The sequence below is a fragment of the Ctenocephalides felis genome, unplaced genomic scaffold, assembly GCF_003426905.1.
Source record: "Ctenocephalides felis isolate EL2017-DRISC unplaced genomic scaffold, ASM342690v1 CF-g0.4_SCAFFOLD_01886, whole genome shotgun sequence".
NCBI classification, from domain to species: Eukaryota; Metazoa; Arthropoda; class Insecta; order Siphonaptera; family Pulicidae; genus Ctenocephalides; species Ctenocephalides felis.
The window spans coordinates 147,227,645-147,248,164 of record NW_020538040.1 but is presented as its reverse complement, the minus strand read 5'-3'; the positions used below and the strand labels follow the sequence as shown (position 1 = coordinate 147,248,164).

General features: G+C 30.3%; 1 protein-coding gene across 1 annotated transcript in view; it reads right to left on the bottom strand.

The window, feature by feature from the left end:
- Positions 1–18,908, bottom strand: part of LOC113378726 (rap guanine nucleotide exchange factor 2-like) — a 221,244-nt gene extending 202,336 nt beyond the window's left edge. Inside the window, exon 1 of the mRNA XM_026619294.1 lies at positions 18,789–18,908. The gene's annotated coding sequence lies outside the window, so the exon portion shown is untranslated. The remainder of the gene's footprint in view (positions 1–18,788) is intronic.
- Positions 18,909–20,520: the final 1,612 nt, after the last annotated feature.

Genomic DNA, 20,520 nt, shown 5'->3' with positions numbered 1-20,520 from the left:
TTCATTTTCTAATTTTTCCTCGCTTTCACTGAGTCCATCATCATTTTCATATTTCTTTTAGTGATACAGATTTTTCTGAATGACTGGCACTGGAGCCAAAGTTTTCCTTAACTTGATTAGTCATTTTAGGACGCTTTGAATTTGAACATAAAGGAAAGCTTAAGTCCTCATTTCCAATTAAATCCATATATTTTTCACGACCTGATCTTTGGTTGAAGGATTTTTGAAAAATTTCGATTTGTACCGTGTTTCTTGTAGATTAGCAAGTTCATCTTGAGCTACATTAGAGTGGTAAAAATGTGTTGCTATCTTTTTACATTTGAAATGTCAAACATTTTGCGCGCGTTTTATTTGAAATTTAACATTCGCATTCGCATTCGCATTCGCGAATATTGAAGATGAATACTCGCATTCGTATTCGCATTCGCGAATGTGAAAAATTCAACATTCGTTACATCACTAATACGAGTACATACACATGTAAAGAAATATCTGGTACCAACTTTACATGCTGGCCCTGAAAAAGTAATCAGTACATGGAATTAATTAAATATTGTATTGAAACAGATTAAGACTGTTTTTTTTGCACATTTTTATTAACTCTATACGTGAAAGAATTCTATATTACGAAAACACGTAACGCCATTGAATACGTTTTATTCGTTTTACATTATCTCCCGCGTCGCCAGGAAAAATTCTCCGAGGCAATAATATATATTTATATATATTGATATTGAATATATATATACATATATATATCTATATATATATATATATATATATATATATATATATTATGATTGTCGATTATTCTGAATTCGCTGTTCAATCTTATTGTAGTTATTATATGGCGAGCATTACATTAACCTTTTGCAACTTGGCAGAGTTGTGTATTTGCAGAAATTATTTGATTTGCACCTTCGAATTTACCTACAACTTACTTATATAATTTCTACTTTCAAAACAGATATATATTTAGAGAAAAACATGGCAATAAAATACAAACATACAATAATAAAAAATATTTTTGAATAAAGCGTTTCTTATGAATTTCCACTAACCAACACGATTAGTTAATTCCTGAGTAATGCGAGTAATTTCATATAACAAATAATATATTGAGTAATGCGAGCTGGCCATGGTATGAATTGGTCTAACAACCATAACTTCCGGCTTCGATACCCACCTCGATCAGTTTGACATCAAGCAGTAATGATATCAGATTTTCATGTGAAAGCGAATATATAAAATATAGTATCAATTAGCTTTCTGGCAGTAATAATGAAGTCAAAAATACTAATAAAGTGTGTTAATTAAAAATATATCACAATTATAAAGTTCTGCAGACCCTCTGTACCCTATTTAGAAAATTAGATATTTATAATAAAAAAAAAGTTTGCTTCAAAAGACGTTTGTTAAATTAACAAAACATTACTAAATGTCTTCATGTAATAATAGGCAGATAGTAATTCAAATAGAAATTAAAAAATTCAACCATGCAAAATATGTATGATTTATGAGTATATAAATCATAATATGTAATAATACCTATGTATTATATAATGCGGATGTAAAAGTAATGCCACGACAGAAGTTTATTTTTTGTTAATTATACTTAGTTAATAATAAATAATTAACAAACGTAGCTACTACTTTTTTATTAACTTCCCGTAGGGTAGTTATAGTAATAAGCCAAAAATCGAAAATGAAAATTTTTGCTTAACTTCACATTTCAGAAATTTCTGAACATTTTGGCATATCTCAGAAAAAATGGATGTGTGTGAGTTTGTGTGTGTGGAGACAATTTTTCGTCGACGACTTCAGGCGTATGGATCAACCGATTTGAATAGTTTAAATAACATTCGAATTCCTAATGATGAGGAGACGTATTGATAGGTTTTTGACGAAGACAGATCCAGCGGTTTCGGAGATATAGGGCAAAAAGTGCTAAAAATGTCAGTGTTTAAGACAACAACAACTACTAGGTTGCCTTCTAATATCTGTTATATTAATAATACAATTACTGTCTTAAAATAGAATTTCAAAAAAAAAAATGTTAATTTATATAAATATGTATGTAATTTACCTGCGTATTATGTAATGCGGATGTAAAAGTAACGCAACGACTGAAGTTCATTTTTTGTTAATTATATTTATATAATAATCAATTAATTACAAACATAGCTGATACATTATTATATTTATTTTTTATTTATTAAACAGTAGAACTTGGCGAGTTCTATGAGTAGTTGCGCCGACTTCTTGTTCAATGACTTGGACTTATGAATAGCAACCCAATAGGTTGTTTTATGTAAATAGGATAAATTTATTTTTACAATTTCTTTAATACTGATAAATTTTTTATTCACTTGGAAACATATGGATATCTATATTTCAATATTATACTACTGCTTGACATCAGGCTGCTCAAGGCGGATATCGAAACTAGAACTTATGATTTGAAGCCAAAAAAAAGCTCAAGTCAATGGGGGAGCCCAGCTGATACATCATAAATACCAAAATATAAATTATTTTGGTATAATTATATCATGAAGCTGAATGTACTTATTGCATAGTTTGCTATGTAAATTAAAAAAATCATAATTACGGAGACAAAATTTTGATAATCATAATTTATGGTATAAATACAAGAAACTGAATAAGAAAATTAAAGACTAGAAAGTGAAGTAAAAATATAGAGCAATATGAAATAGGCATATATGATATTTTGCTAGATCAGATTTGCTAAATTTGCTAGGCTGGCTTTTTTTAATGTGTGCAATAATAATTTTTATGCGCCCTAGGGGCGGGGGGCAGCAAATGAAGTAATTGCTGATTAATAACTTCTATAATATTTGTTCACACAGTGGATTATGTCAAACAACACCTAAACAAATATTGTTTTCGCAACTTCACTCATCATATAATAATTGTGTTTGAAGAACTTCATGTAATTAAAATTAACATACATTCATTGACTGATGGTATTTTTTTTTACTTTTTTGCGATATAATCTTATTCTTTGAACAGCTGTAATATCTGTCTTGTCTAAAAATATTTTCCATTTTATTAACTTCAAAGATTTATAGAAACTACGAATAATATAGAAATAATTTCTAAGCAACAGGGTAAAATATTAAGGAACAGGGTAAAATATTCTTTTGAATCAGACATTTTTCATTAAATCAACATTTGTACTATGATGTAACTTTAAAATGTTTATTTATCTATGCCGATATCCTTGTTGATATCGGTACGCATACAACTTTGATGCCGGTACGCATATAACGACAGATCTCTATTCACATACGCGACGACTAATCACAATCGACCCGTATTAAAATATCATCGAGAGCGAATGACAAATCCATTGGCTCGACTCTTATCTGCCGTAACGCACTTCCGTTGCATTTGTACGGATTTACACCCTAGTCGCGCCTAAAGAAACTTTACCTCAAAAATAACGTTTATCCCGGAATTTTTGCAAAATAAATGTATTCTTTCATACATTAAATTTTAAACTAAATTATCTAATAAAGTTACAATGGCCCATGTGAAGTTTTCTCTGGTAATCGTCTGACCATTGTCAGAGATTTCGAGATTGTGACTAGACTGGCTAGCGAAATGTATTCCATTATTCGACATATTTCATTAAAACGTGAGTGCATCATGACGAATTAAGTATTTGAATTGTGTGCCTGTTTTGTCTCGTGTCTGTTCCACACTGTGAATGGCAATTATTTAAATTAGATGAAGAGACGTCGCAGTCGTTAGAAGGGCGGTATATCACAACGGATTGCTTTTTGCACGCTCGAGTTATCGCGAAACCCTCCGTGTTTTGCGTCGCTATTTATTGCTTTGAATATTGTGTTGACTCTTGCAGACGCACCACAAGAAGTCAAGTGACACAAATTGTCTTCGTGTGGGAGGATGTGGGACGACTCCTTAATCGTCAGATAAATGGACAAATAACCAACTAAACGGATAAATTAGTCGATAAAATCGTCTCGGAGAATATATGCGTCATAAGAGATGCTGACGGTGATGGAGAAAAATCTTACTCTGATCTCGTCGCAAGTTATTATTTTATTGAATCAAATCCATGATGCTTGGAATCTAGAAATATTTTGACGTCAAGTGATATCGTACCAAAATGTAAATAATTGCCAAGAAGAATATCGATTGGCCCATATAAAAACTTCATTTTTTTACAGTAAAGTAAGCTCGAACTGAGAAAAAATATAAGTAAATGTTTGTCCTTATTTGTTGCATTTACAAAGCTTGTACCACAAAGATGATAAAGTCTCAAACTAGTGGTATATGGCATCTTGTCTTAAGGCAAATTGCTGGAACTTCCCGTACCAAAAATTACCAGTTTTAAAAAATTTTAGGTTTTTTTGAAAACTTTGAAAGAAATGTGATTTTTAAAAATTTTGAAATTTTGGATTTTTTGAAAAAAAAAATATTTCGACATTCTTTATACTTTGAAGTTTTCTGAAAATTTTGAACTATTTTTTTTCCAAAACAATCATGCTGCGTGGCTGTTTTAGAGAAGAAATATCGAGGCGCGTAAGCGCCGCAACGCGGACTAACGGATAAGCATTGATACGGAACCCATAGAAATGTAAACAAAATTTGTTCCTATTATTAAAATATCTATAAAATATTTGATAATTTGATGTGCATATGTCTAATGATAATTTTTGTCCGCCAAATGGCTTTTTTCCTTTTTTTATTAGATTTCCGAAACCGCTAAACCTGCCTTCCTAAAAATTTTTAACAGTTCTTCATTTCGTCAGTACAAATAAAATGTTCTTAAAATTATTCAAATCGGACGCTCCGTTCTCTTAAAAACTGAATTACCATTTTTACCTGTTTGTTTATTACCAAATCACCTGTTCGAGCTTAAATGTGGACGAAAAGTTTAACACTTTTTTTGAAATTACAAAGAAACGGCTCGGCAGATCGTCTCACAAAACTGGTAAACAGTAGTCCTTATTGAGATACATCAAATGGTTTTTAAATTTCTGAAATCAGTTCAGGCGTTTTGAGAAAACGTCGATCAAAGGTCTAATTTTGACAAATGCCAAAAAAACGATATTAATTTTTGCAAACTTTGAAGAATTTTTAAAATTAAACAACTTGTTACAGGGCCGTAATATTTTAGTATGATCTACAAGACTATGGTATCTACCGTCAAAAAAATCATAAAAATCGATTCAGAATTGCGGGCTACAACGTGGACGAAAATTTTTTCACTTTTCTGCGATTTACAAAGAAACGGCCTGGTCGATCGTCGCACAAAACTCAGAAACGCTAGTCCTCATCGATATACATGGAATGGCTTTTAAGTTTTTGAAATCGGTCCAGCCGTTTTGGAGAAAACGTCGATTTACGCCAAAAAAATTGTTCACACACACACACACACACACACACACACATACTTTTTCCAAATTTGGTCTCATTCGATTCAGAATGGCTTGAAACGTCGAGAAAACATAAAATTAGCGAGTCGGGTTTTTTGATGAAAACATAAACTTTTACTTCAGGAAGTTAACAAGTATCTTATTTGGCGTAATATTAATCTTTTGAAACTTTATCGATTTCTATATATGATTTTGTAGGCCTTGTACGTACTGGATGGAATACGTTGTTCTAGACACCTGTTGTGTATTATTGCTCCACTCATAGATGTATAAAATATCAACACGATTCTAGCACATTAACTCGTGCTTCCATTTTTCCTTTCTCATTTCAAAAATTAATTCAACTCAATAAAAAGCGCGAAAATTTTCATTCCCCTTCTCAACATTTCGGTTCATTGCCTATGAATGTGTTTTTCTTTTCTGGCGTCAAAGAAAAGCAATTGATCAATGTCCAATCGTCAAGAGTTAATTACGCGAACCTTCACCTCGAACTCACTTCTCCTGGATGTTTAATAATGATTTTAGGCCTGGGTTCATTATTTGCTAAACACTTCACTAATCGCCCAAGAAACTCGCCGACGACATTGATGAACGTCTGGTGCTCTCAAAGGACCCGTATTATATTTGGAAAAGGAGAAAAGTGCGGAAATAAAAAAATTATTGACTTTTTGTAATTGCCGGATTGCACGGTGGAAATGTATAATCATTGCGCAGCTGAACGAGCACGAGTAACACGGAGCGGAAAAATTGATTTGATTACATTGGATTATATCACATGCCAACATGTTTGATCAAATTATTAAAATACTCCAATTGCTATGGTGAAAATATTATGTTTTGAATTTCCATATGTCATGTCAAAGGAATGGGATTATTGATCACTCAAAATAAAACATGCTACAGGTTTAATACATAAACTTGTTATCCGGTTTCAATATTTGTAATATCACAAAATCGTAAAACTAAAGCGAAAACGATGTTATGAGAAACAAAAGCTATAAAATTATGGTGATGTTTATTTTATATTGCGCTTTGATTATACTTGGTTTCTTGGTTTATATTTGATATAAGAGTTGTTCTTAATTCGATACATGCATTCGATAAATGCAATAACACTCATTAATTACAAATATATTGAAATAATGTACAATAATATTTTTGTGATTTCAACATTCACTATTATTTTCGAGTAAAACTACCAAATATTTAATGAACTAGTGATGCATGGCATCGTGCGTTAAGGCTTCGTAACTGCCCGTACCAAAAATTAAAATTTTGAACAAATGGAATTTTTGAGAATTTTGTAATTTTTGAAAAAACTCGACTTTTTTGAAAAAATCTTAAAATCTTCATAAAATTTCTGATAATTTGATGTGAATATGTCTAATAATCATTTTTGACCGCAAAATCGCATTATATTTTACTTTTTTCACTCGATCTCTGAAACCGCTAGACCTGCCTTCCCAAAAACTTAACCAGTTCTCCATTTTATCACGCTTAGGACACTCCGTTCTCTTAAAAACTTAATTACCGTTTTTGGCACTATTTGCCCCGTATCTTCAAAACAACTAGACCTGCCTTTGCCAAAACTGATCAACACGTCTCCTTATCAATAAGAATCGAATGTTTTTTGAATCATACAAACCGGTTGATCCGTGTTTGCGAAATCGTCGACGATAATTTGTATCCGCACACGCACACACACACACGCATCTTTGAAACGTAAAAATATATAAAAACGGAATTCCCTACGGGAAGTTAAATAGTTACATTATTATTATTTTGAAAAATATTAGAAATCAAACGTACTATACTCAACATAAAAATACTATAAGGAGAGCTATAAAAAATATAGAGAACATAAACTCATACAATCGACATATAAATGTAAAATATCTTCTTCATATTTATGAGAAGTGTCGGAATCTTTGGAAATAGTTTAAAAACTCGAATAAAATAAATAGGTTTCCTCATATTCTGGTACCTGATAGAGCTTTTAATTTAGTTATTCCATATTACGTTCTTAAAGAAATTTATTAATAACCATTTGTAAACTATTTTTGACAATATATATATATATATATATATATATATATATATATATAATATATATATTACTTACAATGTTTATTACTAAGCCGATGCCAGTTTTCCACTATTACATTGTGGCATATAAATTTTATTATAGACTTGGTAAAACTAACATATCTCTACAAACAATATAATTCAAAATCGCACTTAAAATATAAAGTGAGTCATAATAATTGATTATTTACATCTAGTAAGTAGGGTTTGGTAGTTCAGATTTCAAAAATCGGTTTCCAAGAGAAAAAGATGGAATTCGAAAACCGGTTTTAGGTAGGAAATACCGGTTTTCAAAATGTGAATAACATTTGTATGACAAATGTAGCCAAATGTACCATAATAACAAAAAAACGACCAAATGTTGAAAAATTAAGTATAAACAACCAATAATTAATAGTTTTTAAAGTTATTTATTCTCAGTTACTTATAATTTTTTTATTCTACTCAATAGCATAAAATTATCAATAAAATTGAAATTTTTTCATTTATTACTACCTTGATCACTCAGACATTTTCAGTTTTCTTTCAAATTTTTCGAGCAAATAGTTTTTAATTACGAGAACTCAAAACCGGTCAATACCGATTTCTTTGGAAAAAAATATTCGAAAACCGTTTTTATAAAATGTCGGTTTTTATATAAGCCCAGCCAGTTAATTTCTTTTATCCGAAATGCCGCTAAGCCATATCTGGAATATTTTAATGACTCGAAATTTCCAGTTAAAACTTTTTCTTCCAATTATTCGAGCAAATAGTTTTTCATGAAAACTCGAAACCGATCTTAAAACTGAAAAAAAACTATTCGAAAACCAGTTTTCCAAAATAACGGTTTTTGTATGAACCCAATCAGTAAGTATCTTTTATCCGAAATGCCGCTAATCTAAATCTGTAATCTATATAATTTTCCAATACTTTTCTATAATATTTGAATTATATTCCAAGGTGACTTATAAAGGATAAGATGTCAATATATCAATTTTACCATGCACTGGCCGACAATAGAAAACCTTGGTTATATTCTATTACAAATAACGAGATTTAAAACTGACATAAAAGCTTTTAAACTTCGTCTTTCTATTATCCAGAAGATTAAACTTGAATCGCTAATGTCAATCTTCGAGAAATCTTTATTTCATGAAAATACCTAATTATTTTTCCCATTATAGGAGTGGATTACTTAATCCACTCAATGAAGAACAGATGGTTTATCTCAGTAGTATCAAAATAGATACTCAATTTCCAATTAACAGATTAAATTTAACTTCTATCAAGATACGTAATCCTAAAGTTAACAGCGACAAATTGAGCAACTAATTTATGATAGAATCACATTGTTGACAAATTGTAAGCCATATTCTTCACCTTGTGTTTTTGTGTTTACTGTATTTAACCCTTTATGCTCAAAACCTGTAAACATGACCTAATCACATTACATACAGTTGATGATTATGGGGTTATTTTTAGCTCGTTCTAGAATATTGAGGGCGTTTTGACTATGTGACGACCTTGGACACGATTATGTATTGAAAAATATATAAAGGAAAAAATTATCTCCGGAAAATATGAGATACGCAAAATAGCAGACAATGTTTCCCAGAGAGAAGCAAACATTTTAGTTACCGATTGAAAAAAATGCTAAATAATGACAAAATTTTAAACTTGCTGTAGAAATGATAATAATGGGAAATGCTCTGAGGCAGGTTCATTTGATTCAGGGAAACGTAGTTTGAGAGCTTACCCATTGCCATTTCACACCGCAGTGCTCAAAATGGGCTATTTTCAATTGGAGACATATTTTTCATCTATATTTTCAAACAAAAATGGACATCACTACTGCATGGAAGACGTAAAATATGAAATTTAAAGCATCTACGTTTAGTATTAAGTTTTTAAAGTTGAAGCTACCTAAAAATTATGAAATAATAATTATATATATATATATATACATATTTAGAAATTTTATCAACAACTACATTAAAACATTTTCTAAAGAAAATGGTATTGATGTATAAGGCATAAAAAAATTAAAACATGTTTAAAAAAATGGTGTTTAAGATATTGCAATCTGTATATTGCAGTACAAACTGTGTGGAATTTTTACTTCTAAAATAATATAAGTCAAATAAAATTGCTGAAATGAAGACAATAATTATTTTTTTTATTAAAAATGTCGTTACGTTAGAAACACAATAAAATTCTATTTAAAAAATGGAACGAATTTAGGATTTAGAAATTATATCTTAAAATATAATAATACAATGTAATTTTTGCACTTGTTTTTCTAATTATAAGTATATTTTATTGACACAAATATTTACATTTTTCAGAACTTTAACAAGGGGTGTAAAAATTATATGACTTCCAATGCAATGAAATTTTTATACCATTTTTATTTAGAAATTTGATGACCAAAAAGAATAACATTTATAATATTAGTAAAACTTAGACGTTAGTGATTCGTTGTAAAAATTATTTATTTAAATTACAGATCACTGCCCTTCATACTATGCAGTATATTAGGCATCTTAGAAACTTGGTATATTAAATTTTCTTCAAAAATATAAAAAAAATAGATCATATTAGCAAGGTCACTAGGAAAATAGATTATAGTATTAACTAGTAAAATATATTTTCATTTTAGTAAATATTTTTTAATTCTGAAAAATGATAATGAACCACCTAAAATTTAAATTTGAGCTTAGATTTAAAATGTTTACCAATTGAGCAAATACACGTATCAAATCTGTTAAAATAGTTTAAAATTTTTCATATAGCCTTGTTACGGTGTTCCATGGTGTAATGGTTAAACTCACGGACTCATGTAGACGGGTTCGTGAGTTCGAAACCCGCTCAACCTGACATCCTGCAGCGATGTCCATTTTCACTTGAAAATATAGATAAAAAATATGTTTCCAATTGAAAATATTTTTTCCATTTTCAGGCACTGCGGTGTGAAATGGCAAGGAGTAATCTCACACACTATTCTTCCCTGAATCGAGTTGGAGTTTAACTCAGCTCACGCACTTGCTCTAGTATTGTCATTGTGTTGTGATGACTTCTAAATGGTGTTTCTCCTAAATAGATGGTATCTCTTTTTGATGATCAAGTTTCATGAGAAAACAGTTGGCCTACATCTAATGCTGATGATAAAGTTTCATATGAAATCAAGTTCCATATCTTGTTGTGGTCTCAGACTGATTATCCAAAAACTATAAATAGCAAACAAGATCCCATTACAATGTTAGTATTCGACAACAACCACCGATTCGCAAAACATCACCAGACTTGACTGCTGAAAGCAAAAAAAAATGTAACAGAAATATTACGCCTCATATCGTCGTATTGGAGAACACGAGTATGGCCGCCCAAGGCAACGCGAAAGAGTCTCTCTATAGAGCAAAACTCCATTGTCATGTTTGTGCAATCGCCTGGTGGAGCGTGAACAAAACAGATTCGCGTTTATCGGGCAAACGACCGTACCCCGCAAGGTTTCGAATACATCAATAGGCACAGGGGCCTATCGCTAATAACTTGCCGATACAGAGACCAGAAGGCCGAACACAAAACTACTACATGAGTTGCAGAATTATTGTCATTTCAACAAACGCCCATTATGACAATTTAATTTTCGTTTGTTTGTCCACTTTAATTTATTCAGTGGTGGTCAAGAAGACAATTACAAATATATTTGTGCATTTAAAACTGTATTAAAAAAAAGTGTGTGTAAGGTTCACACACGATTGAAGTAAAACTCTTTTGATCTTGTACAAGATGGCATTTAAGTTGAAAATAAATACATATGGTAACACTTGTGATGCACACATTTGTTAATGTCAACCATTATACAAATTTATATAATGATAAATTATAAATTATATATTTATAATAGCATTAAAATATGTATAATATTTAAAAACAATAATGTAATTAAAGTCATACTTCAAATATGACATGATAGGTTTGTCATTGTAATTAGCATTAAGAAATGAACCTTCATTAGAGAAATGAAGTAATTAGTGATTAATACTTATATAATATTCGTTCACACATTGGATTAAGTTAAACAATGCCTGAACAAATATTGTTTTCTCAACTTCACTCATCATGTAATTGTGTTTGAAGAACTTCATAAAATAAAAATTAACATGCATTCATTGACTGCTTGTATTTTTGTTTTACTTTTTCGCGATATAATCTCATTCTTTGAACAGCTGTAATATCTGTCTTGCCTATAAAATATTTTCTATTTTAATAACTTCAAAGATTCATAGAAACTACGAATAATATAGAAATAATTTCTAAGCAACAGGGTATAATATTAAGGAACAGGGTAAAATATTCTTCTGATTCAGGCATTTTTTATTAAATCAAGATTTGTACTACAATGTAACTTTAAAATGTTCATTTATTTATGCCGATTTCCTTGTAGATATCGGTACGCATACAACGTTGACGCCGGTACGCATACAACGACAGATCTCTATCCACATACGCGACGACTAATCACAATCAACCCGCATAGAAATGATATCATCAAGAGCGAATGACAAATCATTGGCACTCGACTCTTATCTGCCGTTACACACTTCCGTTGCATTTGTACGGATTTACACCCTAGTCGCGCCTAAATAAGTTTTACTTCAAAAATAAACTTACTTGTATCTCATAGACTTACAGTAAAACGTTTTAAATTTGTAAAGGAACATACGAATAATATAGGGAATACTAATAAAGTGCCATGGAACATAAAATATTTAGTTATATTGCAAATTAACCTGAGAAAAAAGAATGAGGTTGTTAGATATTAAAAAATATAAAAAATAACAAAAGGCATATATTGTACAAAAAGTTGAAGAAAAATGTTGTAAGTTTGTATATTTTTATATCCAGCAATAATATAGAAATATAAAAAAAATTATATTTCTATATTATTGCTGGATATAAAAATATACAAACTTACAACACATTTCTTTAACATTTTGTACAATATTTGCTTTCTTTTATTTTTTATATTTTTCAATATAACACTATGTTTATAATATTTATATATGTATATAAAAATTGATGTATGTCAGTCTATCGTTGTGAAAGTTTGGGAAACTGAAGTATATCCCTGCGCAGGTTTTCGCATATTTTGATTGAAACAAAGTGGTAGGAGTTGGCCATCCCGAAGAATTCATTTTTATTATTTTTTTTATAATGAGTATACACAAACACACAACTTAACATATAACAAAAATATATTTACAATTTTTACTAATAATAAGATTAATTTGTGTAAGAATAAAATGATTACAAATGTATGCAACTATGTATTTGGCTACTAGAGCGAAGATTCCGAAGCCACATAAAATAAACAGATAAAAAGTAGGTAGTTCCTTCCTAAAAAATCCGTGTTATTTACAAACATGTGTTACCCCTATGTGGAAGTTAAATAACCTTTTTAGTAGTTCTACTATTCGGAAGTGCTGACATTTATTATTGTGTTAAAATGCCTTGTTACTGGGTATACATCCGGCTTGAGTAACGTCATGCTTACTATACGAACAACGTGAATATTTTAACTTCACAAGGACAGATAGATAGACAGAATTCAGCGTCCATATTCCAATATATGGACATTTGATATATCATAAATTCTAAGAAATATATCAGATGAAATTCAGTACCATTCAATACGAGGATCAAAGAGTATAAAAGGACAAATGACAACGACGATGATTCATAAGTTAGAACAGAGGTGCCCAAAGAAATAAACCGTGCACAAAAAGTATTTAATTAATTTAATAAGATAATTTAATTAATTTAGTCACTATGGCACTAGAAAGGATTTTATTTCTCATGATTAATTCCAATGCATTATATCTATTAGATAAATGCGCAATGAGTTATGTATTTGTTTATCTACATATATATAAATAAGTCGGGTTTTCTTTCCTGACGATATAACACAATTTTGCATTCGTTGGAAAAGTCTCGGGCTCCCCAAGGTTTATAGCTAAGAAAATTATTGGTGCAAAGAATAATGATGTACACGTACTGAATTTCACCATTCAATCAAAAATTCCTGGCGATTTGGTGACATACCAATGATTCCGACTGGTCTTCCGTTTGACTTCAAACGATTGCAATTTCCAATTCGCCTTGCGTTCGCAATAACAATTAACAAGTCGCAGGCCAATCTCTTAGTGTTTGCGGGATAAATTTCAAATAGATTATTAAGAAAATCATTGTTTTTCACATGGGCAGTTATACGTTGCCTGTTCACCAGTTAGGAAACCATACGCTTTGTTTGTGTTAACGTCAGACCAAAAAACAAAAAATGTGGTTTACCAAAGAGCACTTCAATGAAACGGATGATTTGCGGATTCACTTTCATTTACTCAGAGAAGTTCAACTAAAAAACAATACATTTTTGTAATCGAAATAAATTCATTACTGTTATGTAATAAAATCAAATTTTTCCTTTTCAAATATAAAACAAACAAAAATTTATTCATCTTTCTCACGAAACCATCTGGTGGCGAAACGGAGTTCGTCGGGTTTGCTAGTATTAAAATAAAAATTATTATATATCGCCACCGCTGGCCCACGAATTATAAATATTACCACAAACTTGATAAATTATTCATAATATATAACCGAATATAAATTACACAATAAAGAAAAATAAATATACAAATGATTAGTCGATTCACGATTAAAGCAGGTGCACAATTACTAATCAAGCCGATAATATGAAATAATAATAATGTAGGTAGTGTTATGAAAATAATTAAAATGATTATTCTCGAAGGTCAAATAATAATATAATCTAATTAATAACAATTAATTATAAGTACAATGCACAAATGGCCAACTGAAGTACCTGCTATAAAATTTTTAGTAATTACAAACAAAAAACAAATTAGTACTTATGAAGTACTTAATTATAATGAACTGATAAAAAATTTCGATAACACTGCAGTATAGAAAGTGAATTAAAACTTCTTAAATACTGCGTTAAACGATTTACTATAGTTATTCAAAAAAATAAAAAGTTCTGATGAAGATCTGATGATTAGGTATAATTATTATAATTAACTTCCTGCAAGATAAGTTATAGTAATCGCAAAAAAATAGAAAATGCAAATTTTTATATATCTTTACGTTTCAAAGGTTTCTGAATATATTGGCATACCTTCTGTACCTGTTTGATATTTTTATAAAAAAAATAGTACGTTTTCAAAATAAGTAACAATATTCAATAAAGAATGTTAGAAGTAGACACCTAGCAAATAGAATAAAAAAAATTTAATGAATAAACAAACATGAATAGAAGTTATGAGTATTACTTTAGTTAAATAAAAAATACAAATGAGTAAGAGTAAAAATAAGTTTGTATATAAAAAGTTGCATATATAATATATATGGAATTAAATTTCTGCACGTTGTTCTATGGAAATTTTTTGGAAACGCAATAGGAAAAAGGTTCTGTAGTAATTTATTGTATCTGGTTATTTTGAAAATATTAGAATCAATTAACCAGAAATAACTATCAACCAGATTTAAAATTATTATTTAAATCATAAAACGAAAAAATTATGCAACTGAATTCCACAGAAAAGGTTTTTCATTATATTATCATTATATTGAAACATATATGTATAGAAATAATAGAACTTAATGTTCTGTTTTATAGTTACCATGAAATAATTTATCTGTAGATATAAAACAAATATAAAAAAGTATTAAAAATAACATTCGATCATAGTTATAACTATGGACAAAAACATTAATAGTGGTCACAATTTATATTTCAAGATTAAATCGAAAAATCATTTTGAATTATTCATTGCGAAGGTAAAATAAAATATATTTAAATTTTATCATAGATTATGAAATAAATAAAAACAGTATTTGGTTTTGTGATTTGTACTACCAATGTTTTTTTTCTAACTTTCCGTAGGGTAAGTTATAGTAATCGCAAAAAAAAGAAAACAAAAATTTTTACATATCTTTACGTTTCAAAGGTTTCTGAACATTTTGATTCACATTAGAAAAATGAATGTATGTATGTGTATGTGTGTGTGTGCGTGTGTGTGTGCGTCGACGATTTCGGAAACACCGAGCAACCAATTTGAATAATTAAAAAAACGTTCGATTCCTATTAATAAGGAGACGTTGATTAATTTTTGGCCAAGGCAGGTCCAGCCGTTTCGAAGTTACGGGGCAAAAAGTGAGAAAAATAGCAAATCAGTTTTTGAGAGAACGAAGCGTCTAATTTGAATGATTCAAAAAATATTTTATTTGTATTGAAGAAATGAAGTACCGTTCAATTTTTGGAAAGGTAGGTCCAGCGGTTTCGGAGATCCCATAAAAAAGGTAGAAAAATGTATTTTGGCGGTCAAAAATGATCATTAGACATATGCACATCAAATTATCTGATATTTTATAGAGTTTTTGATGATAAGTACAAATGGGTTTCGTACCAATGTTAATTCGTTAGACTGAGAGGCGGCGCTTACGCGCTTCGATATTTCGTCTCTAAAATAGCTACGGAGCGCCATTGCTTCCAAAAAAGAATTCAGAATTTTCAAAAAAAAATATATGAAAAAAGTCAATTTGTTTCTAAATTTCAAGATTCTCAAAATCAAATTTATTAAAAGTTTTCAAAAAATGTTAAAGGTTTTAAAGATTTTAAATTACGCTACGGGAAGTTCCAGCAATTTGCCTTAAGGTACGATGCCATGCACCACTAGTTTATTTCATCTGATATAAAAAAAGGAAGCTATATTTTCATTTGAAGATAGCAAAACAATAATTTGGTCCATAATTTTAATGGTATCATATTATTCATTTTCATTGTGATGCAGAATGACATGAATGCTATAGCATTCAAATTTTATAGTCAATTATTTTGAATTTAATTTTATAAAATCTTACGTTTTTGTTATTATTATACCTGTCAAGGTAAGAAACTGATTCTTTAGGTATTTTCGTATTATCTTATCTTTTCCGGTAGTCATAAATAACCCTGGGCGTATAATGGAAACGAAATACTTGACGTGGGTGCTATGGCATTCATCGTATACAGTGGCACCTCGACTTACGAGTGTTCCGAGATACGAGCCGACAAAAGACCGATTTGTTGCTTCGACATACAAGCAAAACTCGAAATACGAGCTTTGAGCGAATAAGAGTTTTCTAGAAGCATGTTAATGGCAAAATGAAAATATGAAAATTTTAGTCAGTTGTATAGTGAGTAATAGTAATTGTACAGTTAGGGGGCGTCCATTAATCACGTGAGGTTTTTAGGGGGAGGAGAGGTTTCACAAAAAATCACGAAATATCACGTGGGGAGAGAGGGGTATAGTAAGATACCACGTGTATTTACTTTATACCTGTATTTTTAAAAAAATCCAAAATAAAATAAAAAAAAATACAATTTTTTCTCGCAACTGAAAATACGCGTGATGTTTTGTGGGGGAGGGGGATTTGGAATATCGCCACGTATCACCAAGGGGGAGGGGAATCCAAAAATCCTCAAAAAAATCGCACGTGATTAATGTACGCTTCCTTATATATGTTGAGTTCACATTTTTGAAATTATTGAAAATTATTGGGAAATATGAGGATGACAAGTATGTACCATCATAGATATGTACTGTACCACTGTATAACGATTAATATAATTACTAATCTAACTATCCTTATGAACGGTGTTTAATCAAATTTCGTGTAACACAACCAATTTAACACTTTGGGGACGGCTGTCTACCTCAGTGGACAAACATACTCTGTGAGGCACAGGCTATTTTATAAACAATGACTCAGTTTGCATCGAAAAGTTGAATAAATTACATATAGCAGTGATAAACAGTATTGTATTTTGAAAATAATTTTAAATTATTTTAGTAGTATTTTTAGCCTTTTTCTTTGCTATATGATCTTTTTTTAATATTTAAAACGACCGAGCGCTTTTAAAAATGGCAACACGACTAGTAAATTTTGTGAATTAAGCAGTAGTGAAGATGAGTTTCAAATAGACATTCATACAGACAAATTTTACGAAATTACTATTCGCACCGATAATAGTGATGAATGTGATGATGATATTATCCAACCAACAAAAAGAAGAAGTTGGACAAAATAAATGAATTCAATAATCTACAAATACCAAGCAATATAAGACATGCAATAGATTATCTTACTTCATATTTTATAAATGAATTATTAGACAACATAATAGAAAAAATAAACCATTAGGCAGCAAAAAAATGACCAAATATACTGACTAATCAGTGGAATATTCTAAATTCTAAAAAAAAGGATTATATTGTCTGTTCTGACAGAAAAGCACCAGGAGGAAAGCGGCGAGCAACATTTTATTGTAAAACATGTCAAAATCAACCAGCTATGCATTTTGGAAATTGTTTTGAACGTCACCATTCTTTATAAAATGATCAAAAATAAATTAATATTAAAAATGTATGTCCTTCAATGACCACAAATTTTTATCAAACAAATTGCATAACATACACAATAAAATCAAGTTTAAAGCCGGTAAAGTAGATTGTTTTGAAATCGGTGCCGTCCCGAAAGTATTAATATAATTACTAATCTGATTACCCTTATAAACGGTGTTCAATAAAATTTCGGATATCACAGCCAATTTAAAATAAAAATGATTGTCAATTTTTGTACCTTGCTCAAACTTTTACTGTCCGCGAACGTGTTAATAAAAGTGATTTTTAAGAAGATATTGGATTTCTTCACCAAGAAATCTGAACAAAAACTATAGAAAATCGTCGGATCTAAAATCAATAACAATATTTCGATATTTTAAAGAGAATGACGAACGCTGGTCTATAGAGCTATTATATCCGCATTCGAATCAACTCTACAGAAATTGTTTGAAAGCAAAACGTCACTGTATATGTAATAAACAATACATGAACACATGTCTGTTACATGTCGAATGTGTTGGTGCACATACCATGCCATACGGAGAGCAACAGGTCACAGGCAAAGAACTAAAGAACCAAACGAAACATTATACATGGATTTCGCAGAAGAAAAATAATACGTATAATAAAATATATATACACGATAATTGTCGCTTCTGTAGAATATTTTATATTTGGAAGAAAACAATATCCATATGAGAATTATACAAGCATATGTACGTAGTATGTAATCCAATACAAAGGCGATTGCGACGTATACCGCAGGAATGCATTGTATACGATACACAAACACTCCTCTTGGGGAATTGAATATATTGCAAAATTTAATTACCTGACATAATAACGATCTTAAATCCTTGTCACGAAACAGAAATTAACTATCCAGAAACACTCAAAATCACCACACACGGAGTATAAATATACAAAGAACCAAACGAAACACTTGTTCAAAACAATAAATAAAGTTATTAATGAATCATAAAAAACACTGTATCCTTATTTCACTAAAAAATCTCACTGAACACCTTTATAGGTAAATTAATTATTTTATTATCCACTGTCGATTTATATTTTTTTTTTTTTGTTCGATCAGACGTAAACAACTACCCGCGACGAATATCCAGCGTATACTATCCACAAACGATACACGCGAGTATATCAAGAATGAAGGAAAACGAAACATCAACGGAACGAACGGTTTCGTATCCAAGCGGAGACCGACGACGCAGCCCGCCGAACTCTCGGAATTGTACGTAGTGAGGAAGCTGGCAAGAAGGCTTACACTTTTTTTTCGAATCAGTTGAAATGTTTATACACTAGTGGCGCATGGCGTCGTGATGATACTATATACAACTGATAATAAAACTAGTGGTATATGACATCGTGCTTTAATACTTTCGGGACGGCACCGATTTCAAAATAATCTACTTTACCGGCTGTAAACTTGATTTCATTGTGTATGTTATGCAATTTGTTTGATAAAAATTTGCGGTCGTTGAAGGACATACATTTATAATATTAATTTATATTTGATCATTTTATAAAGTCTGGTGACGTTCAAAACAATTTCCAAAATGCATAGCTGATTGGTTTTGACATGTTTTACAATAAAATGTTGTTCGCCGCCTTCTTCCTAGTGCTTTTCTGTCAGAACAGACAATACAATCCTTTTTTCTTTCTCTCGCATTAAGAATATGCCACAGGTTAGTCAGTATATTTGTTCATTTTTGTGCTGCCATATTGGTTTGTTCTTTCTATCATATTGTCTAATAATTCATTTGTAAAATATAAAGTAAAATAATCTATTGAATGTCTTATATTGCTTGGTATTTGTAGTCGGGGTGTTTGTTGATGTATGTCAATCTCGATTATTGAAACAGAATCGGCACAACCGCTAATGTCTTTCCGCTCTTCATTTATTTTATCGAACTTCTTCTTCTTTTTGTTGGTTGAATAATATCATCATCACATTCATCACTATCATCGGTGCGAATAGCAATTTCGTAAAATTTGTCTGTATGAATGTCTATTTGAAACTCATCTTCACTACTGCTTAATTCACAAAACTTACCAGTCGTTTTGCCATATTTAAAAGCGCTCGGTTTTAATTAAAAAAGATCATATAGCAAAGAAAAAGGCTCTCAATAAAATATCTAATAATTTGATGTGCTCATGATCATTTTTGACCGCTTTGTTTTTTGGCGTTTTTTTACTTGAATCTCCGAAGCCGCTGGACCTGACTTCCTAAAAATCAGTTAATCAGTTCTTTTTCGTTTTGTCAATGAAATAAAATGTCAATGCAAACATCATTCAAATTGGGCGCTCTGTTCTCTCAAAAATAGAATTACCATTTTAAGCACTTTTTGCCACGTATCTTCAAAACGGCTGGGCATGCTTTTGCCAAAAAATAATCAGCTCCTTATCAGATAAATTGTTCATAATAACCATTTACAAATTAAACTAGCTGTAAGTGGAATTCTGTCTTAAGGCAATTAAGGCATCGTGCCTTAAGGCAAATTGCTGGAACTTCCCGTACCAAAAATTATTATTTTTTTAAAAACGAT